Genomic DNA, 26374 nt, shown 5'->3' with positions numbered 1-26374 from the left:
GCCTTTTCAAAAAATGGACAAATTTCTTGCCAAATCGGGCGGCTTGTCCCGTTTTGGAACTATGTATGGTGGGTGATTTTGTGAGGTTTCTGGCTTGGAAGGGGCGCCATGGGGAGGTAGGGAAGTTGGCAAGAGTCTAGGGCCATAGCTGGTCTCGTTGGTCCACACCATCATCTCCATGAACTCGTGTTGCATTGAGTCGCGGCATGCATTTTTTGTTTTTGGCAAAAAAGAAAAACGCTATTTTCACATTGGTGAGGCCTTTGGCCATTAACCTTAGGCCCTCGCCACTACAAGCGGCCCTTCCCACAGGAAATTCAAAAAACCAAGGCGGTAAAGCAAGCCAGAGCAACACAAGCAAGGGTGAAGCACACACTCGTCTTCCCATTGAATTTCACAAAGTTTGAGTACGCTCAGTATTGCAAAAAATTCCAGAACCTGCATGCTCTGATGGAGTGGAAACGACCACAAATTCCAATTGATTTTCCGTTTGCATAGGATGCAAATTCAATTATCTGCCACTACGAATTGATCGGTGTTTCGAGTGCATCCTCGGCTGCAAGCCAATTGCTGATTTTGGGGTTGCTTGGGATTTACAATCCGACTTCAAATTTGGCTTTTGGTTCAGTTGAAGACATACTTACCCAGTTAATTATCGCAACCTGCTATGAGCTCGTTCTAAATCAAGCTACGAGCTTTTTTGCACTCTAAGGTACTGTTTTCTCTTTTGTTCGCACAACACGGATTCCCCATGAGTGCAGAAATTGATGATCAACACATGTTTGACTTTGAATACCTGGAATTGGCTCCATCTGTGGATTTCATAGGTCTGGATAGTCTCACAGAGGGTACCATCGTGGCAACAGGGATGGATGGTGCAAACCCAGGTGATCAATCTCCTCATTTATCAACCCCTCCTCCTCATAGTCAATTGCCAGATGCCAGGGAGTTTGTCACCCGACAGGACTGGAAAACATTTTATGCCCGATTTCGCAAGCTCGTTGTCAAGGTTCAAATATTGGTTACACAAGTAGAAAATCTTACACAACTAATTTACAGAATGCTACCAGAATCAACTCTCCACTTGCCAGCAACCCAAGGGGTTGCCAATTTACGAGCTATGACCAAAGAGGTCCAACATGTCCAAAATAATTCGGTTGTTGGAACAAATCGGGGCATGGCCAATGTAGTTAGGAAGCACCTATCACCATCCGACTTTCAACATGCAAAAAGTAAAAAGTTATGCTTTATTTGCTTGGGAACACATCAAAAAAAGCAGTGTCCACATGTCCGACAACTTAAGCATGATGCACGAGTTCGTGATTTGACATAAACTCCAGTTTTGGTGCACGACAGAGTAGTTATATGGCTTTTGAACATGTTATGCTCAGCCATTTTCTCATACTTGAATATGGATTTTCAACGTATTGTATTTTTTTAAAATTCGGTACTGTTTTTCCCCAATTGTTTTTCTACCATAGTCATTTTTGGTACGACCAGTCACATCATCTCGGCTTATACAATCTGCCAAAAACATTATGAGATGCATGCAAGATCACTGAGTTCGGTTGTATATGATACACGTGTCCTACAACTTTACGTTTCACATTCACTTTGGATAGTATTGTGAAAAGCCAAATGCTTGGACCATTTCACATGACACAAGGCTTATAATTCGTACTCCGATTACCTCGGCGATAGGAGCAGTTGGCAACCAAGTTCGGGGCACCTACATTATTCAGGATATCATCTCATCGAATCCCTACCAGTCTAACCGGTGCAAGGCACTTAGAGTGTTTACTTTCACGGTTGTCACGGTAGCCACGGGCTTCCGTTTTTGTATGCAAGGCATGCTACCCAGATGGTAAAAAGTACGCTCTCACACATCACTCTGTCAAGGAAACTATTAGTTATGCATTGTTTCCCATAATGTTCGGTTGCTATCAAATCACACAAAACAACCTAAAACTTCTAATGGATTCACAACCTATACACGGTAGATGGTCAAGATGTGACTTGTGTTCCATCTTGCGATGCGAACACCATACAGTGAGATGGTTGCATGCTTATAGGATAAGCTGGCAGTCAAGCATAAGATGTCTAAGAGCACACATTCTAGGCACACACACACTAGCAATGTAAGGAAAGTTCCTCAGCCTAGCATGCTCTTCTGTTCGTTCTTCATCTCTTTCTCTAATGAACAAAATGAAAACTTTCTACGAAGTTTGTTTCATGTTTCACTACTGAGTTCTCCTGAGCCAAGATGCTCTACAATTCTCAGCTACAAATTGGGCAAGGTGCCATTCACATTTATTTTCATCAGTTTATCGATTGAACACTCATTTCCATAAGGGCTATGAACCACGCACGCTGACTATGGGCCATTGCTAAATCTAGGATAAGATCCACTTGTTGGTATTCCTTGGATGGTTGTTCTCAAGATAAAACAACTCTACCCAATGGAGTACACATTGACGTTAATTGACAAGCAAGCGTCTTGTCATTACGGATGTTTAGGGTGTCATTTTTGCACTACATGTTTTCAGTGCAAATGCTCATGTGCGTTTTTTGATAATCTTAATCTCACACGGACTGATCTCTATCGCGGAGTGTAGACGCAGCAATCAGGGGTGACAACATGGTTTTAAGGGATCGGCAGTTCACTCGTGTGGGTCTCTTGCTCTCTCTATAGCACTACAAAGTGTCTATGGAGATACTATTTTGGGGTAAGACCCATCGAGTGATTGCTACATCACCCCATAGGCATTAAGGATCACAGTTTGATCTGCATTGAGGATTAGAGTTGATCTCTCCCAGTTCTACTTTCAAGGAAAGAATTCCGCAATCTACCATGTGGTAGCAGACAAACATACTTTTTAAGTTAATTCCACTCAATCTGTACACGGTGAACTATGTTGGTTACTGTTATCTCCTAGTTGAGAAGTTTCTACAAAGAAGTCTTATCAAGGGATTTGACTATGTAGATTCTAATTCAAGGGCTTGGGTTGCAAAGGCAACAACCAGGATTCCCAGTGCAATATTGTTTGTTTTTTAGGTAGGGTACGTGCTCCTTTCCATTTGCATACAGGTAAGTGTACATTATGTTATTTCCTTTTGCATACATGTAAGTGTATAGTATATTATTGCATTTTTCATAGATGTAAGTGTACAGTATGTTATTGCATTTGCATACAGGTAAGTGTACTGATTTGGTTTCAATTCCATGTTTAGTATGCTTTTCTTGGTGTTTCAAGACGTGTAAGTGCTCTTGAATACTATAGACCCATGCCAAGGGCATGTCGGCACAAAGTATTTTGGGCCAAGTGTCCAATCTGTCTTTCTGTCTTATGCAGTTACAAAACTACTTGTAGGGTTCAATTTGGCACATGTTGTCACATGGGATACAACATGGTCTAGGAACTCAAGGAGTTCGGTTTTGCCAGTGGAGCAAGACTAATGAGGGTCCCTCTCACTCCCGTCGTAGAGTGTTTGCAGTTACCTCCACACACAAGTACATCTTGTACTTGAAGGATGTTCTTTTTTACACATCCTTACATGAGACATTTTCCATAGGGGGTGAATATGAGTCTCTGGACTGACAATGGTGCCATTATTTCAATTATGTGTCACATCAAAGTCCCTAGGTGCTAGTCACATCTGTTTTCTGGACCATTTTTAGCACGATGTATCAGGAGCAATTTCGTGGCAAAAAATTATCGGATAAGTGATAAATGTTTCACCTTCTATTTCCATTCAGACGTTTCAGCAAGGCTTGCAAAAGATTGCAACTAAAAGTATTTACTTTCTTTTCAGAACTATTTACATTCTTTTTTAATGTGTGCTACTCGCATCACATTTTGCCATGTATTGGAAAGGATCATTATGGATATACAAGTTCGGGTTAGTGTTTGCTAAATGCATGCACACTAGGTGTTATGGGCCCTAGTGTTTAGCAAAGGCTGATTTGGAACGGCATGCATATTCCTCAGGTTGTTTCTTATGAAGCATTTTGCACTCTATGTGCACTATCTCTATGAGATAACTTTTGGGTCTACTAATCACCAATAGAGTTCATGACTCGATTTGGGCGTTTGTAGATTTTCTCAAGTTAACCACGATGGTTGTACACTATTGTGATTCCCCGTTTACTAGTCATCTGGGACGACTGTCTGTAAACCGTGAGGAAAACACACCTCAGTACTCTTAGTTATCCAAGGGGATAGGCTGATTGCAAAGAGTAATATTGCGCTAAAGGATCTGCTAAGAGCATACGTTAAAACGACGCATTTCTGAATAGATGATTTTCTCCCTATTCTAGAATTTTCTTAAGTACGATTTTTCGACTTTGAACACCTCTTGTGGTGGGAGTTGGAAATCTGGCTCTCAACTTCAGGGACAGTTGCACCAAGGTTTCCTTGAATTATTCTAGTACCTTCAGAAGATCTGAACACTGGTTATGCCTTTCGGAAACTCTTCGTTATGGTTTCTCCTTTACAGTACTCAAGTGAGTTATAAATGGAGTTACCAATTAGACCCAAGTGACTCTTAGTTGTGGCTACTCCTTTAAAGTACTCAAGTGAGTTATAACTGGAGTTACCATTTTGACCCAAGTGGTTGCAAACGGACAACAATGTTGAAAATCAAGATGTTGCTCTTGGTTTCATTGAACCTCCTCACAGCACCAATTATCGGTCATACAGACAAGTGGCTCACTTATGGGACGTCAATAAAGAAAACATCAGTATTCTTAAGAAGATAGTAATACGCGTGTTTTCGAGGACGAAAACTCTTCCTTAAGGGGGAAGTAATGTTAGGACAAGGGTCCTGTACCCTAAGAACTAGGTTAGTCATGGACTATGGCCAAGGGTCGGGCTAGGCAGTGTGAATAGGGGATCCGTCTAAGGCAAGGGGCTAGGAGCCCGCCTACATAACGGGAGGTTGGGAGGAGGATCCTAGAGTCTAGTGTTGAGCTTATATGTGAAGCTACTCAATATATGGCTTCTCTATATATGGCACCCAGGTCCCCTCTATATATACATCATCTCATGTGTGTATGTAGACACTTTGGGGTTCTACTTCTGTGTTCTCTCCTTCTCTCAACATGGTATCAGAGCAGTACGTTTTTGTTTTCAATTTTTCTCTTGATCAAAACAGCTTTGTGGTCGGAATCGATGTGGTCTACAACTTTGCAGAAGGAAGTTTCTTCAAATTCTGCACCGATTTTGAGTTATCGTTCACAGACTGTGTACATATCTGAAAAACAGCTTCCGCGTTTTGTTTTTGATTTTTCTGCTAATTGGAAACGATTTTGCAGAAACTACCCGCTTAGGAGATCGGAATCGATGTGGTCTACAACTTTGCAGAAGGAAGTTTTTTCAAATTCTGCACCGATTTTGAGTTATCATTCGCGGACTGCATACATACCTAAAAAGCAACTTCCGCTTTTTGTTTTTGACTTTTCTGCTAATTGGAAACGATTTTGCAGAAACTACCCATTAAGGAGACCGGAATCGATGTGGTCTACAACTTTGCAGAAGGAAGTGTTTTCAAATTCTGCACCGATTTTGAGTTATCGTTCGCGGACTGCGTACATACCTGAAAAGCAACTTTCGTTTTTTGTTTTTGATTTTTTTTGCTAATTGAAAACGATTTTGCAGAAACTACCCGCTATGGAGACCGGAATGGATGTGTTCTACAACTTTGCAGAAGGAAGTGTTTTCAAATTCTGCACCGATTTTGAGTTATTGTTCGCGGACTGCGTACATACATAAAAAGCAATTTCCGTTTTTTGCTTTTTATTTTTCTGCTTATTGAAAACGATTTTGCAGAAACTACCCGCGTGAGAGACCGAAATCGATGTGTTCTACAACTTTGCAGGAGGAACTACCCGCTATGAGAGACCGGAATCGATGTGGTCTATAACTTTGCAGAAGGAAGTTTCTCTAAATTCTGCACCGATTTTGGGTTATCGTCTCGGACTGCGAATATGTTTGAAAATCAAAATTTTACTTTTTGCTTTTGATTTTTCTCATAATTGAAAACTTCTCAATTATATTTTTCTTCATCAATCATATATTTGTTACTGACGTAACTTTGCTGCAGAAGCCAGTTACACATCGTTCCGATTCAGTCGAGCCGTTGATAATCGTCCAAATTCTATCGAGCTACTGTTGGTATATGATCTTTTGTTATATGATATACTCGTTCATTGATTCTCGTATAATTATTCTTTTAGAGATATAGTTTACGTCGTTTTATTGATAATTTCTCATTGATACCATAGTGATTTTGATGGTACCATGATGATGTTTTGTTAATACTTTGTTCATGGTGATTTTCGTTGATACCATGATGATATGTCATTGATACCATGGTTATTCTCGGTGGTGCCATGATGATATTTCATTGATACCATGGTTATTCTCGGTGATGCCATGATGATGTTTCGTTGATACCATGGTTATTCTCGGTGATGCCATGATGTTGTTTCGTTGATTCCATGGTGATTTTTGTTGATACCATGATGATGTTTCGTTGATTCCATGGTGATTTTTGTTGATACCATGATGATGTTTTGTTGATACCATGGTTATTCTCGGTGATACCATGATGTTGTTTCGTTGATACCATGGTTATTCTCGGTGATGCCATGATGATGTTTCGTTGATACCATGGTTATTCTCGGTGATGCCATAATGTTGTTTCGTTGATACAATGATTATTTTCGGTGATATCATGATGCTTTTCGTTGATACCATGGTCATTATTCATTTTTCATGATATATGATGCTATTTTGTTAATACTTTGATGGTATTCATTGATCACTCATTGAGAAAATGTTGTTTTATGTAGTATATACACATATCATTTGTATCACGTATCACTTTGTACTTTTACGTTTATACTTTATGTACCATATGTTGTCGTTGCGTATAAATGTCGTCAAAGAGTGGGCGCGAACCATCTCTTATGGCATTGTGAACGTAATTATTTCATTAACGATGCTAATAATTTTCATGACATGTTCTTTTTGGAGTCTATATATCTATGTAGGATTGATCAAAGAATTGATTTTATGAAGAAAATGGTGACAATAAAAGATTTTATGAGATATGTTTGGTGATGCCATATTGATGACAACATGAAGACATGTTGGTGATGTGCGATATTGATGACAAGCTACACAGCAGATTCACGGAGACACTTTTGATTACAAGCTAATCGATAGCTTTTATACCTCTTTATTGAACCTTTGTATTCATTATTGTATTTGATAGGATAGGAGTAATGTAACTCCTCATAAAAACATTCATTGTAAAAGGAGGAGTGATGTAGCTCCTCGTAAACATTTGTATATTTAATGATTTTTTAAATATAACGTGGGTGTATATAGAGCTGTGGGTTATTTTCCCTTGATCCCCAAGGGTTTTTTCATCCACAGTTAGGGACCCTTATTTGAGCGGGGGTGTTGAGCTTATATGTGAAGCTACTCAATATATGGCTTCTCTTATATATGGCACCCCCAGGTCCCCTCTATATATACATCATCTCATGTGTGTATTCTACACACTTTTGGGTTTTACTTCTGTAATCTCTCTCTTCATCAACATCTAGTCCTAGTTCTTACATGGTCATTGTCATTGGACCTACAACATCCACTCCCCATTTTGCAAATGCATCAAAAGACATTATAGCTTTTTGAGGCTCGGCCAAAAGCTTCCGGTTTGCAAACACTTGGCACTCATGGCATGACTTGCACAAAAAATAAGCATCTCTCATCATAGAGGGCCAGCAGTAACCTGCTCTCAAAATACTAAAGACAACCTGATCCTTGCCTTGAGGCCTGTTTCTTCATGGAAGTGCCTCCAAAATCAAGCTAATCTCTTCTTTGTATGGCACTTTTCTCAAAATGCTATCCTTGCCATAAAACATGAGATCCTCACCTGCCAATGTGTAGTTTTTTTCTTTTGCAACTATTCTCTTATGCGGACCTTTGACATGCCCTCTGGACATTGCACTTTACCAATAAATAATTCTACATCTTGCAATGATTCCCTTCCTGCATACAAGGCTTTTTGACCTTTAAAGGAGCTACCAAGGTGTTCAACTTATCCCTAGCCAACTCATCAGCTTAAATTGTATCTTCTCAAACTCTTCCAAAGCTTCTTGATGCTTATAACCACTTCTTCAAATTGTCTTTCTTAACATTCCACAAACCAAGCAACTCATTCATGACTAGCAATGCATCCCCTTTCACATCTCCTTTCCTATGAAAACACTGGCCAATATATGTCATCCCTTTGAAAGCGCTTCTCCCTTGCGTGAATAATTCTACAAAAGTTGAAGTCTTGCACCTCAACCAAACCACCACTTTTCTTCAAAGAAGTTGAAATTTTATAGCAAAACCGCTTCACCTGGGTGCACAACCGGCAAATTTTTTATGCCCAGAAGGATCGCCAAAGGATGATGAAGCAAAAGACGCCGTGCGCACACTCACACACCCAGACAACTTACACCACACAAGAAATTTTCCTAAATTCCAACCCACACACACCACACTCAAGAGCTCAATTAAAAACACTACCCACAAGCTCAATTTAAACTCCAAACACCTCGACCTACAAGCCCTTGCCTGCCCCCGCAGATACTACAAGGTGAGTCGAGTTAATCAACACTTGAAATCAAACTTGTTGGTGACCAAAATATACAAGAAAAACCATTAAAAACTCAAACTCTAGACACAAAAGGCCTCTCACCAACCATCGCAAAGCCTTCACCAAATTCCACTCTGTTGGACTCTTTGGAGTAGCGCCAACCCTAATGGCACTGATACAGGGTCCAATAGTATTGTAGAAATCTGCACCTTCTTCCTCAATTACTCACACACACACACATCCATGGAAACCTCAGAACTTCCATATAATCTCCCAAGTGAAAAATTGAAAAGAGAGATCTCATTCACTCCTCCACACAGTCAAAAAGAAGACGCGAACGCTAGGTGACTCCACTAGACCATGTAGGAACCCTACTTCCTTCCCACGCAGAGAGGTGAAAGTCCCAAGACTTGGATTCAAAAACACTCCCTCATCGGGGACGCTCATGGCACCGTGAGTGATGTGCCAAATTGAAGTCTTTCCACACCATTTTTTGTCATTTTTTGACCCAGTTTTGTCTAGTTTTGACCCTCGACGGGCATTTTCCTGGGAAAAACCACAATCTGACTCCAAAATTCACCAAATTTTGTATGATGGATCCTTGATACCCAAGTCACTTTGACACATCCCCACATTCCATTTTTTACCACTACTAGGGCGGTGCCCGCATCATCAGAGACGAGGCACCGTAAATAGGCAGTCACTGCATGTCCCAAACTTCTCCAGCGGGATGAGAGTGCCCACAATTGTTGCTTGCATTATTTACATTCTAGAAAGCTCAACACATTCTCTAGATCCCAAAAGAGGCACCAAAAACCATATCGAAGGCCCCGATACCCTATCCCGACATGTACATGTGCTCGAGTACTGGCACGCAAACTTGACTATTCACAATGTGACACGTTGCATTTTTAAACTTGAAACCACTTTACCAGGTCCCACCATGCATGTATATACATATTTTCATACATATGACCATGCATATACGCACTAATTTGTACATACCAAAAGTGGTTTATCAATGTAGAGCAAGAGGTAAGCTTCTTTACCAACCCACCCTGCCCTATTGTCCCAAACACACATACATTAGAATGGATCGATGAAAATATCTCATACCTCTTGTATATTTGTAGATGGTGTTTTCTTCCTTGCCCTCACTTTGCTTGTTTGCTTGACTTCTTGGTTCCCTCACACTTGCATTGTTGGATTGTTTGGAGAGCATGTTATTATCTTGTAGGTGTTTGCTTGTTTGGTGTGTGATTAAAAAAAGCAAAAAGGGGGGGGGGGGGGGGGGGGGGGAGAGAGAGAGAGAGAGAGAGAGAGAGGGAGAAGTGAGGGAGAAAGAGAGACTAGTATAGATTTAATGCACAATGTAAGTTAGTGTTGAAGTAGATAGAGAAATCTTTTTTCCTTTTGTATGTTTGATGTAGAGTGAGTGTTATATAAGAGTAGAACATGTCATATTTTAAAAATCTGTAATTTAAAAGAAGTAAAAAAATGAAAGAATGACCAAAAAAGTTAAATATTAAGCAAAAGAACTAAAAAGAAAACTTTAAAAGAAAGAGAGAGAGATTTAAAATAGAGAGAGGGGGGGGGGCATAGAGGGAGAGAGAGAGAGGGAGAGAGAGGTTAAAGAGAGAGAAAGAGAGAGAGAGAGAGAGAGAGAGAGAGAGGGAGAGAGAGAGAGAGAGAGAGAGAGAGAGAGGGAGGAGAGAGAGAGAGAGGAGAGAGAGAGACTAGAATGAGATACAGAAAAAGAGGGAGATAGATTTAATATATATATATATAGAGAGAGAGAGAGAGAGCGAGAGAGAGAGAGAGAGAGAGAGAGAGAGATTGTATTATCGTCCACGGAGGTCAGATATGACCTATGGGACCAAAGACAAAACATTACAAACGTGGGTGGATTGTGGGATACATCTCAGTTAAGGACTGAGGGTCCAAAAACGATAAGCTAGGATGAAAAGAATATATGCAGAGGGGGGTGAGGAGGGAGCCAATTTGGGAGTTGGAAACTCTTGAATAATGGCTTTACCTCCTCGATAAATTGCCCATTTTCTACTGCACGTGCTTCTTGCATCTTTTGTAATTCTGCTTTCTTCTCTTGAGTTGAACGGGTGTCCTTGAGAAACCGCGATTTCTTAAGGAGTTTGATTTGATCCACCTTGGTTTTGAAAGTGAGGATTGCATGGTCGGCGCGATGCTTGTGTGTAAGAGTGGTAATTGCTAATGGATCCCATTCTATCATGTGGGTTGTTCCTTGGATGAGATCAAAGGACCTGAGAACTTGAGGTCCCTATCTCCTTTCCAATCGCTTGGAAGCCGCAATGCAACATTAAGGGCGATATCCTCCTGTTTTTTTCATTTGCGTAGCGTGGACGCCACACGAGCTTCAACCTTGTTAGAAATAACCTCTTGCACTTGATTCTTGATCACCTTTGTGAGGGTGGTTTCTACCTCTGCCGTTGTTTTTTGAGTTTGGCTTCCATCTCCTCTATCTCCTCTTTCTTGCCATTTTCAATTGTGTTGAGTCTAGTCTCGATGGCAGCGATTCTCTGTTTCAGCTTGTCGTTCTCTTTGTGAAGTCTTTCGACTTAATTTTGGAGGCGGACAGTGCTGTCCATCTTTGGAGGCGTTACCACGGCCCCGGAAAAAGTGAGTTTGCCACGGGACAAAGCCCTTGTAGCCATGCTTGTGTGTTGTTTTTTTCTGTGGTGGGAAAAGAAAAGCTAGCCGATTGGGGTTGTTGAGAGTAGAAGGGAGCAAGTAGAAGGCAAGCTAGTCGACTGGACACTCTGCTTCTAAATCTAGTCGAGATTGTTGAAAGCAAAAGCAGATGGAGTGGGTGTGAATCTCATCCAGATTGTTGAAAGAAGCAGATGCAGTGGGCCATTATTACATCGGGTCGTGACTCTCTAGAGAGTGAAACCAGGTCGATAGCAAAGGTTGACTATAGACGATATCAAGATGTCGAGACACGTCGAACCTGTGCTCCGTTGTGGGGAGGGACGGGGCTATGGATTAACACCCCCCCAAGGGGATCCCCTCGCCCATGGGGGGCTAAGGAAGGGTGATGCTAGGGTTTACAACAAATGAACCAGGAGAGAGAGAGAGAGAGAGAGAGAGAGAGAGAGAGAGAGAGAGAGAGAGAGAGAGAGAGAGAGAAGAGGAGAGAGAGAGAGAGAGAGGAGAGAGGGAGAGAGGAGAGAGAGAGGGATAAAAATTAGGGAGAGAGGAGGGGATAGAGAGAGGTAGAGAGGAAGACATGGAGAGATTAGAGTGACATAGACAAAGGTAGATAAAATAAAGAGAGCGACCGAGTGAGAGGAGAGAATAGAGAATGAGAAAGAGAGAGAGAGAGAGAGAGAGGAGGAGGAGAGAGAGGAGAGAGAGATAAATAGAAGAGAGAGAGAGGAGGAGAGAGAGGGGAGAGAGAGAGGATTAAAGAGAGAATAGAGAGAGAGAGAGTGAGAGGAGAGAGAGAAGAGAGAGAGAGAGAGAGAGAGGAAGAGAGAGAGAGATAGTTCTATTATCGTCCTCGGGAGGTCAAATATGACCTATGGGATCAAATGAACATGTCACGTGGTGTGAGTGGAGGTCATAAGTGACTCTCGATGCTCAAAAATGGCTAAAATGAGGCTTCACAATAGAGAGTCCACATCATGGTTGGGAGAGGAAGGTATGTAGGGAGAGCTCATGGCTGAATATATGGGGAAAGGAGGAATTAATGTGGTAAAAAACTGAGCACTCAAGTAGTGTGTGTTACTCACTCTCTTGCACTTGACGAGGGTATAAGGTGCAAAGTCGATGAAACTCCTCGCCAATACCGCAACGTCCTGTCTCGCAGCATAGAGAATGGGAGCTAAGATGAATGGATGGAAGAGAGAGAGAGAGAGAGAGAGAGAGAGAGAGAGAGAGAGAGAGAGAGCCAAAATGCATGAGGATGATTGGGGGACCAGTGAAATTTAGATTGAGGTACATATGCAAGAGTCTGATAGTGAAGGGGACACTAAGGTAGTTCATAGTAGCCGCCAATGACGGTCTCCACCTTTAATGTGAAGAGGTTGAAGGACCCCATGAGATTATACACTTTCAAAAAATGTTTGATTTCTTCTAACCTTGATATTTGCTTGCTCAAGAGCACAAAAGGCATGATAGATCATGTATGTTGTATCATTATAGGGGTATGCAATGTTTATATGGAAGGTCTCAATCTTGCTATTTAGGGGGCTTACTTGCATAATGACATCTCTTACCCTCCAATGGGTGCTAGACCATCCTAGTGGGTGATGCTCAGTGTTTTTTATTGACAATGAATGGGGATACAAGTATGTGGTTAATATCTATGTTGATAACATTGCCACCTCGAGGCAAGAGCTCTAGCACTGGTTGTCTCATATTAAATTGTCTACTAGCATAGTTGGAAGGGATTTCAATATGGTATGCCATCCTAGGGACACAAAACTGTCATATCTAAAACAAAATCCCAAGCATAGAATAATTTCACTACAAGGAAATGGATAGTCTTTTAGGAGGCATCTAGTATAGCCATTGTTGGTTTTACATTCCATTCCCAAGCATATACCTCCTCTTGGTCAAGATTGGAAACTTTACTTTGTAGGGTCTGATTGGGTTCCCGCCTCATTTAAAATGAGTGTTGAAGTTCAACAATCTCTTTCTTATCATCTCCTTGCTACACTGTGTTTAAATAACTTTGATGTGAATTCTTTTAATCTTGTTGGATCTTCCCATCCCTTAATGGTAAATCATTTTTTCCTTCATCATGATGCATTCCAATGTGTAGTTAAAGGTTAATTTATCTGATGCTTTGTCTTCAATGAAGCCTGGTTGCATTTTTGTTCAGAGATGCATACATAAATAAGACAGGTGGGGATATATGTTGCAAAGCAAAAAAAAAAGGAAAACACGCAAGTTTATATATTCACAAAAATGGTAATGTTCTAGGACGTATCAAATCTGACTGAGAAAGTCATAGAAGTCTCAAGGAAGCCAGACAAATGCCAAGGAAATTCGACCATGAGAATGCAACTAGAGCCAGGTTTTTATGTAGACAACATGAGTTAAAGGACTTACACTACTCCTCCAAGTTTTTTTTAGCAAGCTTAAGGCTAAGAATGCTAGACACAACATTAACAGAGCAGTTAAAACTAATGACCAAGAGATATCAACACAAGATGATATCATGAGCTGGGAATGCAAGATATACCATGAAGAAATCTTGAATAAGGACGCATATCAATCTTCTAGGAGGCAACAAGATGTTGGGTTTTTGCTTTCAGTTGGGGAGGAGTGTAATGCCAAGAGAGCGGAATTCCCATTTGAAGAAAAGAAATTGATATGGGCCATGAGAAAACTCAAGAGATATGTGGTTTCACAAAAGAATTTTTGATGGAATATTGAGCCCTTTGATCTTGTCAGTTATAAATTTCATATGGGATATTCAAAGTATGTATCCCAAATGAAGCAAGGACCCATCAAATTGTTTCCAATAAATTTTTTCCTACCTCGTGTAGAAGAGTTAGATGAATTTTTTATTGATAGAAGAAAAAGACACACTAGAAAATAAGAAAACTCCAACCATGAGAGATCCACTCTCAAATACTCACAAAATCAAAACAAATTTTTAATGATTTCTATAAAAGTTGTGGTCTCGCCTCTAATTGCATAGATACAACACCAATTTGTCGAGCGCATACAAGAAAGAGCTATTATTCTCACAAGCCACAATCAAACACCCCCCTTGCTTGCTTTCTTCCACAACCACAAGGCTTATGTGGCATTTTTGACCCAAAAAGAAACTAATTTTGGTCATTTTATACCATTTTGATCATTTTTAAAAAAATTAAAAAGCCAAACAAGCTATACACAACATCTCTAAACTTATGGAAAAATAAGCTTCACCTGAAATTTCATGGCAAACTTCATTTTCCCACTGGTCATAATCTCTCAATGAATCAGTTATGGTCACGCATGCCAATTACTATTTGTGCGTAGTGATTGCCTCCATCAAACGTTCTAGGCAAGGCAAGGAATCTATCACAATGCAAGCCACTTACTTAGATTACAAAGGAGTCACATGCATTGTCTTGAGTCACTAATGGCATCATGTCTATGACCATAACTCGACGGTATGGTGTTTATGCAGCAACATTCGACCGTAAGAACAATGCGTGATGTGTTGAGCTTTTGTTCCCACACATCAAAAACACTCACATAAACATGGAAATTCTATTCACCTTATGTACATGCCATGCCACAACATCCACCCCCTTTAAACCTGCACATCCTCTACCATGGGCCATCAAATTCTACTAATGCATATCAATCTTCATGCAAGTTAGAGTCTGCAGTTTCACTTTGCTCTTTAATTTCCAAAGTATAAGCATAGGTTGCTTCACATTGTGTGATGTATCAACATCCCCTCTACTTTTAAAGATGTTGATCCATTTTCCTCTAGTTTCACTTTGCTCTTTAATTTCCAAAGTATAAGCATAGGTTGCTTCACATTGTGTGATGTATCAACATCCCCTCTACTTTTAAAGATCTTGATCCATTTTCCTCTAATCCGAATCTTGAGCTTTCGTTAATTCATCTAGTCTAGCATAGAATCGCTTAAATGAAAATCAAATATAACTCTTTAAAGAACTTCACTAATCGATATCCATAACTCTTTTAAGTGGTATGAGATCCATTATGTGCTAGAGTATATATTATTACAAGTCTTTTTTTTTGGATACCATCCTAGCTGTGTAATACCCCTTTTGCATTATAAGCATTCAGGCTGTATTAATTCTTTTGTATTAGAGTGACTTTGAGTGAATTAATTGCACAATTTGGAGAAGCTTGTAAATTCCCATTCTCTTGAATCAATTGTACCAAAATAATAATTATGTCAAGAGTCTTCAATGAGACAATTTATGTGGAAACTGGAGGAGTGTTGTGCAGTCCACCCTCTAGTCCTATTGTAGCAATAACATTAAACCCCTCTTGTGCTTATCGAGCAAGGAAAGGGGTTTTGTGGTGTGGATTAAATCAACTGCTATATTTTTGGAAGGGAGTTTCTAGGGTCGAGGTGCATTGTCTATTTTTGGCACAAGCTTGGACATGAGCAGGGCACTTAACAAAGTTAAAGAATACTTTCGGGCCTAATTCACATGTGGAGGTTAGCTCATGTTCAATAAAAGTTCCTAAACATTAAAAGGATGTTAAATTGTTTCATAATCTAGCTTATTGATTATGAAATCGCAAGTGATAGTGGGTTATAGACGTCCCAAAATGGAGGTTATGAGATCAAGACCCCAAGCCACCCACGTTTTCCTCTCATATTCAATTCCAAGGCCTAGGATTGTCAAGCATCATGTATTGTTGATCCCTTATAGGGGGACATGTCATTTTATAATGAGAGGGTAGCTTGTGATGGATCTCTCTTCATATTTCACACGTGTTTCTTGGAGCTTATCTTGGAAAATCTTTGCTATACAAATAAACTGGAAATACATTTGAGGGTACAAAGGAGCTCATTCATTGTTATCACACACATAAATCTACCTCATTATGAACACAATTAGAATTTACAAGTCACAAAAAATCTTTGAAGCATTTCTAATGATGACAATGATCATTATCTATGGCATGGTCACATGCCCTCAACCGCACCTAGCTTAGCACCATCCAAAGTAGAAGCTCGAATTGAGTGAGAAACACTTAGAAAAAGGCCTTCTTTCTCCAATCTTTTTGTGAGTATTGACATTGATAGTTGTTTTTTGGCTATCCCAAATTTTCATAGTGTGCTATCTTACCCTATCAATTTCATTAAAACATTATGGCTATCCTCACACTTTCACTGTAAAAGGCATGTGTGAGTTAGGGGACTTTTCTCATATCCATTAGGAAAAATATGAACCCTCTAGGGGCCCTTTGGGATTAAGGTTAATTACAGGCCAGCCAATAGGAAGAGGGTGGTGGACACACTCTATACCCTCAAAAAAGTAGGGGGACAAGGTAGCCTTACACCTCTTAATGTCCTCTTACCTAGTGAGAAGGTAAGGGAGGTGGCTAGGGGAAAGGGGGGGGGGGGGACCACTTTGATCTTTTCCCCCCTCTTTTTGGTACGAATTTAAAATACATTAAAAAAAATTATTTTTCAAATTTCAAGTTTTCTCTCCTTAAAAGCTCTCCAAACTTATTTCATGGTCAAAAAAAGTATTTTTGACCTCCAAAAGTCAAAAACGTGCACTAAAAATACAAAAAAAAATATTTTTTTCAAAAAAGTTCAAAACATCATTTTCCACCCTCCAAAGTCTTTCCAAACCTATTCATGGCTAAAAAGTGATTTTCTCTCTCTACAAACCCTTTTCTAAGCTCTCCATTGCTGCAACAACCACATGCACCCCCTATAGTCTAACACTATCTCTCTGCTAGCTTTCTCCCACCTCCATTGTAGCACCAAGCAATCTCCTCCCCCGTCTCTTCCGCTTGTCCACCACATAGTTTCAAACCAATCTAGCTCCTCTTCCTTCTCTCACCTCCATTACACCATGAAACAAGATTCTACTCCTTCTAATTTTATTCACTCACACTACATGGAAACCTCTACTCCCAAAGATGGAAAAAATATGAGCTCACATGACTTGAATACCATAACAATAGGAGGTGTGAATAGTGTGTGGGCTTTGCAAGGGTTCATCCAACATAAAGATAAGATGGTAAGAAAACTACCCTTGTAGCTTACATTCAGAGCTTAACATCATCTCCATCTTTAAGTTTATCATGCTGGAGAGAATAAACCTCTTTATGGATTTCAATATTCAGGCTTCATAGCTCATAACACTGGGTGTTGCTACTTTGTTGATGGCTTTGGCGCGCCATCTATAGTTGTGTAGCATGTGATTGAGTCTCACAATGCAAGTAAGTTGTGTTATCTATGGAGACTTATCAAAGATTTTTCTTACAATTTATTCTTTGTATAGTTGTCATTAGATTATCATTTTCTACTTTATAACTTTGTGCTCACATAATTTGTTGTTTACTAGAAGAGTCAACTTCTTTTCAGAGGACATGAGCAAGAAACCTTGTGCAGAGATGGAAATCACTCTATTTTTGTCCCTTGAGGAACCTTTTACTACGATGTTAAAGGATTTTGATAAGAATAGTAGAATTTTTGTAGAATCTTGAACCAATAGGTACTCTCTAGGAGCTCTTAGAAAAGCCATCCATACAGTACTACTATCTTCCCTAGTGTCATAGACACACAAACATTCAAGTGTACATGAATCTCTAGATGAGGAAGACAAATACTTGTAAGAGAAGCCTAATAACAACGACATTGTCTCCATTTGTAATTATTTTCATGAGGCTGGATTCCTCTAAAAATGTGTTTTTTTGTTAAATGGTGTTGCATTGAGTGAGAGTATTTTATTTAGATTAATGGAGTTTCATACAGATTTAAGAATTATTGTTGAACTTTATGGATATTTTTATTTGCATGAAAGATGTTTCAAGTCTCAAGTCTTAATAAAAAATTCAAGCAATATTTTGATTTCAGTTTAATCATTAATGGTTATTCGTACTAAAGTGGATCATAACCTTTGTCAAGATGTCCTCATTTGGGGAGGCCGAATATATATCATTAACAATGTTTCACAAGTTGAGAAAGCTAAATTCTTGCTTTCCAACATGTTCTTGTTTCCATACTATGCATATACCAAGCTTGACGTAGAGAAATGACAACTTGAGATGAAGGTGTCGATGTATAAGGGTGACTTATTATTGACTCATGTTTCATCATACATATATTGTAAAGCCTTTTAGTTTCCACCTTTTTGAGTAGTGTTGACAAGTTTTTGGTATCAAATCTTCTTAAATATCCCTATTCATGAGCTATTGGTAACTATTTCTTTGGTATTGCTAAAGATGATACCAATAGCTATTACCTTGTGAACTTAACTGCTGTTAAATTGCGGATAAATTTTTTTCTATGTAGCTCATTTGGATAAAGAAAGTGTAACATAAATTATAGATACATGCATTGTTAACATAGAAGATATGTACCAATCGAGCTATGTAAACTGCTAATCAAGAAACCTTTGGTTGGATACTATAACAATAGGGGTCACATGTGGTTTCAAATACCAAAGAAATGGCTTAACCAAAACATTCCCAAGAACACGAGGTGGACACGAGGAAGTAAAAATTGGCTCCTTGTTTGGTCAATTTCTAGTGTGAATGTTTAATGCATTGGATTTGTGAGGACTTTGACCTGGGGAGCTCACTAAAGTATATATAACATAGCACACATGTTCAACATAAAGTATTTTATATTCTTGTAAAGTTATAGAAACATGTGCAGATAAGGCCTATAAGGGGTACTTTCTGGTGAACGCACATGATATAGGAAAATTTTACATAGTGAATGTTCCAGACCTTTGAACACATAGAAAATAGGACCGGGGGGGGCTTTGATTACATCAAACGCTACATCTCTATCTCATGGCCATGCATTAAAAAAGCCCCTATTTGTCATTATAAGGCCCCAAGCGGGGAGCTCTTGCTCTCTGTACATCTAGCTTACATTTTTATTTCATACTTATACACAATAGTGTTATAAAATTTTTCCATGTAAAGGCCCCAAGGACCCTCAACAAGAGTGGCCACAAGGGTGCGCAAAATGGCCATCCAAAATTCCCGGATGGCCATTTTGCGCGCCCTTGCGGCCACTTTTTTTCTTTTTTTTTTAGTGTTGAACTTTTCGACCGTGATGCAAAATAAATCATTTCTTGCTCGGATTCTCCAAAAATCAACGTGCAAGTTGGCAATTTCTTTGAAAATGATATAAAACAGACATTTTTTTTTCCTTAATCTACGGGCTCCAACGAGCAGTAAAACCATGGAATCTGAAAATACTCAAAGAACTAATGTGTTTTATTGTGTTAAAGAATGTATTTCCTACCTACAAAACTTTTCCAAAATCTTGCCCTAATACCTTCAAAGGCCCTAGGGGGTGAGCTCTTGCTCTATGTACATCTAAGTTACAACCTTATCTCATACTTATATACAATAATTTTGCAAATTTTTTCCATGTAAAAGATTTCAGGGCCCTCAACAAAAGTGGCCACAAGGGCACGCAAAATGACCATCCAAAAGTCCCGGATGGCCTTTCGCACGCCCTTGCGCCCACTTTTTTTTTGTTTTTTTGTTTTTTAGTGTTGAACTTTTACACTGTGATGTAGAAAAAATCATATCTTGTTGGGATTCTCCAAAAAACAACGTGCAAGCTAGTAATTTCTTAAAAAATAATGTAAAACAAACATTTCTTACTTTTTCCTTAATCTGCGGGCTCCAACGAGCATTAAAACCATGGAATCTGAAAATACTCAAAGAACCAATGTTTTTTATTGTGTTAAGGACTGTATTTCCTACGTACAAAACTTTCCCAATATCCTGCCCTAACACCTTCAAAAGTGGCTTCCAAGGAGTGCCCTCAGTCAAAATTTAAAACTGAAGGAAAATAATTAGAATGAACTCTTAAACTGTGTACAAACTTTAAAATAGCAAAACTTTCTTTCAAAAAAAAAAATATTGCTAAAAATTTGAAAATAGACTTCCCTTGGACTTCCCACGACGATAGAAATCAAAGGGTTAAAGGAGAGATGTGGCATCGAGGTTTATTTCTTCAAGATCTCTTGTACTTTATCATGTCTTCTCATGTACAATCTTACCAAACAAAAATAAATTAACAATCTAAAATATGATAGAGCTAGAGTGCTCTTACACATAAACAAACAAAAAAGTACAAATTTCTTCTCATTAACTTTGACAAATATACATTTGTGAACATCGTCCAAGGAGTAGTGCGGTCATAGTTCTTACATCCATTCCATGATATGGCATGGTATGGGGTGACCTATCACATAAAAATATCTTTGGTAGGAGTGCCCTCATGTTGGGAAAGGGTGTGTTGCTGCTAATGAAAAGATGTTGCATTGTCCTACTAGGGATCTCTCCATGTTCGCATAATGATTTTTGGTGTAGTGGGAGTCACATTGCGAACTTTGTGCCACCGTAAAAGCTTCATGTTATGCCAATTCATTGAGCCATTCTTGCAAACAACACCACTCAACTAGCATAGGAAGAGGTCACCTTGTAACAAAAACATGTATGAATTCAACATTTGCAAGCTGTATAATAAAGACACTTGTTAAGTATAAGTTGTACAAATTTGCAAGTATTTCCATCCAACTGGGAATAAAAAATCCTAAAAATACATTATGATGAGATTACCTACCTCTAATAAGCATGGATTTGAAGCACCTACCTGCAAGATGTAATAAAGAAGACTGTTTTAGAGGAAAAGTGGTGACACTTGGCCTCTCTAACCTGCAGTCTTTCACTATTTGTGCACAAAAGCAACTTTTGTGCCAAGCACTACAAAACAAGTAGAGGCAACACCTTATACTTCGAAGTCTATGATAAGAAGAACACAACCAAAAGAAATAAGTATATTGCTACGTTGCACAAAGGGGTGTTTTATTCAAATATGTGATGGTATTGGCAAGATATTGAAGAACCATAAACATTCATCTCACCGACAGTACAACGTTCTTGGGATGACCTCTGCTCACCCTCACGTGTGGCCTTCGGTGCAAAAGTCACGGACAAGAAAATATGTATGTATACGATTTCTGATGTCCGTGAGCACCCTTGTAGTTGTTGCATGAGGAAGCAAAAGATGAAAAGAGAGAGGGGGGAGGAGGAGGGAGGAACATGGGAGGAGAGAAGGGGGCAGTGGGGGAGAGAGAGAGAGGGGAGGAGGAGGAGAGAAGGGGACAGGGAGAGAGAGGAAGGAACATGGGAGGAGAGAAGGGGACAGGGAGAGAGAGGGAGGAACATGGAAGGAGAGAACTGGACAGTGGGGGAGAGGGAGAGAGAGAGGAGAGGAGGAGGAGAGACGGGAGCAAGGAGGGAGAGGAGAGGGAGAAAGGATGGAGGAGGAAGAGAGAACATATGTTTTTTTTTATTTGGAGGGTTTTTTTTTTAAAAAAATAGACTTTTAGTGCTTGTAGGTTTTAAAAAAGATCAAAAAATTTAAGTCAAAAAGAAGAAAAAATAACTTTTTTTTTAAAAAAGTCAAATTTTGGGTCTTAGTGACCCACGTTTTTGTTGATGTGGCCACACCTCTTTACTCCCTTCACTTTCAGAAAGCTAGAGAGAGAAGTTGACTCCTAGGTCCACATCCTACATGTGTTTAAAAAAAAGGCTAGAAAAGCCTATTCAAAACTAGCTTCTTGAATGTCCTTGTTCCCTTAACCTTACACAACATTAGCCTTAATCCCTAAAAATTAAGATTTCTTACAAGGCCCATGGAAGGTCCATATTTCTCCTAATGCTCCTTCCCCTCAGCTAGTTATTCATTGGGCTAGAGATAAAAAAATAAATAAAAGCATATTCTGGCCCATACGTGTGTAAATATTTCATTGTATATAAGGTCTAAAGATAGGGGGTTTTATTATAACTATTTGATATTTATTGAAATATTTTTAAACCTAAGTCTACGTTATTTGCTTAAGTATGCTATGTACATTGACTCACCATTACCACAGTTTTTCTTACCATTTTGCATACTCCTTATTGTATAAATAAATATTTTCATGCAAGTCTCCAAATCCTTGTGTGCACCAACTCCAAGAATAGATCACAAAAATATCTTTCACCCAGTCATTCCCTTTCACTAAATTATAATTTTTCTACATGCATTTTTTCTTACTTCTCATAAATAGTCCTAAATCAACGAAACAAATGCGGGTCCCATCATCATTTGATTTTTATTTTATATATTTTTTTCCATTTTATATTTATATACAGATAACATTATTCTAGATTCCACAAATTGTTTATATAGTAACATGTTTTTTCCATCATAGCCATATATCAAATTTGTGAATAATTCTAATCCATGCATATTTTCAAATCCTCAAGAATCTATAAGTTCATGTTCTCAAGCAAGAAGGGGCTCACTCTTGGAGGATTATGTAAATTTAACAAAAAGGGGGGCCATTGGAGAATTTTGTAGGAGGAAACAACAAGTGTTTTGGTGAGATGTTTGGCATGCAAGTCCACTCCAAATTTGAGAAAGTGACCAGAATGAAAAACTTAGCTCACAAGCTGAGTAATCACCTCAAACTTTTTCATAATTGTTGGAGCTACCATCACTGAGATGATCTTTTTGGTGGACCCCAATGTGCCCACTTTTTCTCAAAAGTCACCCTAGTCTTCACTCACTTCCCTTCACACTTCCATACACATTCACGCTCATTCCTCTTGATGTATCACTCAAACCTGCACCTTTCATGATTTCTCTCATGTTCATCACCATACCTTCTTTCTCACTTCCATAGCTCTCATATGAACTCTACATGTACATACACCATCTCTATTACCTCTAAATCACAATTCCTTTTACCTCTTCTCTATATACATAAAATTCAACATATTAAACCCTGGTTAATCTCTGCAAACTAAGAGATTCTCATCAAACAAAATTGTTACCAAAACTTCTTCAAGATTCACCATCACGAGGATTACCTCAGTTCATTTATCCATCTTCCTTGAACCATCCACCTCATTCTACCTATTGTAAACATTTCCTTAACTTTTTAGTGATTACTAACACTAACCACTAACCTACTAACACAAAATATCTATAAACCTAACCTTAAAATGCACCTCAACTCAAGACATGTACATAGTAAAAACTCTCTCTCTCTCTCTCTCTCTTCTTTCTTAACACTGTAATTTCACTCCATCTACCATCAATAATGCTTTTCTATAGAGCCCACATCCATGACTCAAGCATACAAAGAAGGCTCGTAATGTTCTGATATTCAAAAGAAATCATAATCTTGATGTTATTAGCTTGTAAACAAGGTTATCAAAAACCTTAATGATGGGTCTCCAGCCTATAAATAGGCCCCTCTACTTCTTGTAAGTCATCTCCGACATCTCACCTAGCACCCCAACACTCTATACAGAAGGAGAGATTTAGGTGGTCATGAGCTTCACACTTGGTGTGAGAGAATCCTTGATGCTACATGTTGCAAAGCGAGAGATTGAGATTGTGAGTATATCTCAACCCACTGTTGTACATGCTCTTTCTCTATCTGAAATTGAGGTTTAGGTATTTCAAAGGTGTGCTTGGATTAAGGGTCTTCGTCCTTACACTTGTGTAAATCTCTATGGAAAATGCAACGTACTTGTGTCTTTTAAGTTCTATCATTTGAGCTTGTTTGATAAAGTGTTTAGTGTGTTTCATTGTCAAATTTGTGTCCATTGGAAGCGGGTATTGTGGTGAGAGAAATTCCACACCCTAAGACAGTGTGTATGTGTGGTGGCAATTTTTAGAATTCACTACACATTGGGTTAGATTTTTGTACAATCTCTATGGTAGCGTTGTAACGAGCATCTCCATTTGCAAGTTATAAAAGAGGTATTATGAAAGTTCCATTTCTCCCCCCCCCCCTTTGCTCTAGATCCCTCTTGCTCCATCTGGTGTTGGTCTTGGTGTGGGATTGCTTGTGTGTGTTTTTGTTGTGCCTCTTCTTGGTTCTGACAAAATCTCTCTTGCGTCCTTGTTCGCATCCCATAACTAGGTGGTTCCCCTTTACTTGTTTGACTGTGGGTTTGTTGCTACTTTTCTTGCTTGTAGTTGCCATAGCCCTATTGAGCAGCATAGGAGCCTTGAGGGGTGTTTACAGGTAGCCTCTCTTGTTGCCCTTCCCAAACCGCCTCGATGTGGGTACCCCCACTAAGGAGGGATTGATATCTATTGTTGTTGAATATTGCATGAATATTTAGCTTTTAGCATAATCAAGTAGATTGCATGAATCACAAAAACTTGTATGATCCATTTGTTCCCATTGCAAGGCAATCAAGTGCATATCATTATAAGCACAAAATTACAATTTCAAGGAGTACTTCGTAGAATTTTTGGCTCTCTTAGGTTGGCCAAGATAAACACTTCAGTACATCCTTTTATTTGGTCTCATTGGGTACGATATTAGGTTGGACGTCTATATTTTTGTTTTTTTAAAGAACTAGGTCATGCATAGACCATGGGTAATGGCCTAGTAATAGAGGTTTTTCCCTTCCATTTCACTCCACATGCACATTAGAATAAACGTTGCAATCAGTAGAAACATCCATTTTCAACAACATATGGTTTTCATGTTTGGTACCCAAGGAGTAGGAGAAATTCTCGCGTCACCAAACCCTGTCATCTTGCCTCTTGTTGACTATCACACATTCTTTGATGTGCATGTTTTTATCTTGTTTTAGTAAAACTTAACAAAATAGTTTCTATGTGGGTAATTGCATGTTATAAGCAAAAAATATTGTCTGGAAGTAATCTTTGTGTGGTTCTAGCATTTAGAGACTATGACACACTATATCTTTGAGGATATCCCAGTCTTATTTCAAAAGTTAGAGGATGATGTTGATGATTTTCGTTTTGATTCTAGAATGGTATGTCATATCCTTGGCAAAAGAGATGACTTTGAAAAAGGAGATTTTTTGTTGCTATACCTTTGAGGCAATGCTGAGCAACGATTTTGGAGTATGTCTTCTCAGATTGAAGATGGATATACCCAAAATTCTAGAGCTTTGAATACCAGATTCTCTAAAGTTCCAACAACGGAGAAAGAATAGGCTTCATTGAGGAGACTTCAACAAGATGGTGAAAACTACTATGGTTATGAGGATGATTTTTCTCATCAATGGGCAAGATGTGGATTTAGTTCTACATTTTCAGATCATGTAAAAATGGATAAATTTATTTTAGGTTTGTCTCCTCTCCTAAAGACTAAGGTTACTTGTAGTGGACCCTCTACCTTTGAAGAAGTAGTCACTATTGCCCTAAGAAAGTTTCACAAGTGCTTCTACATTGAAAATGGTTTCCATCATGCTGGAAGAACCAACCATCAAGAAAGTATCTCAATTAAGGAATCATCTTCTTTACCGTATTTGTGTCCTTCTACTTGGAAAAATAATGAAGATGATGTTTAAATTCCAAGGTAACTCTGATTCTAGGAAAAGTTCTCATGAGAGTGTGTCTTGTTTAAAAAAAGAGCTCTCTCCACCTTTGACAGTGTTTAAGGCCTTGGGACTAAGGCTACGGATGGTTAATGTTTCAACAAACTTTATGTTATGCTCATGATGCATGAAGATTTCCATATTCATTGCATCACCTCGTTCACAAGGAACACAAAGATTGTAGTGTACCAAGTCTCTCTTGATGGGAGAATCTATAATACAGAAGACTATCGGAGGGGACTGGCTCCATATAAATCCAGTCCTCAATTCTTGTCATGTTCTCTAATTCTCCCTCTTCCAAAAATATTGTTCATTCCAAGTTAATTAAATATAATGGTTGTGTTGCTAACGCTAATTAAGTTCACCTTGTAGTAGTCTCATAACAATGCTCACTATAATTCTCTTAATTCTGTGATTCTCAATGTTCATAGGCCATTTCCATCATTGGTGGAGCAAACGGGCACTTTTTGCCAATTTAGTTTCTTTGGCTTTCTTAGGGTTTCCTGGTATATTTCCATGCCATCTATGAGTCTCTTAAATATGTTGCATGTGCTCTTATTGATTGTCAATTGTATCTTAGATGCTTGCCTCACTAGTCACTAGGCCTATTTTTGCT

This window comes from Adiantum capillus-veneris, chromosome 6, assembly GCF_014529385.1.
Source record: "Adiantum capillus-veneris isolate H3 chromosome 6, ASM1452938v2, whole genome shotgun sequence".
Classification (NCBI taxonomy): domain Eukaryota; kingdom Viridiplantae; phylum Streptophyta; class Polypodiopsida; order Polypodiales; family Pteridaceae; genus Adiantum; species Adiantum capillus-veneris.
Note: the sequence above shows the minus strand (reverse complement) of the source record.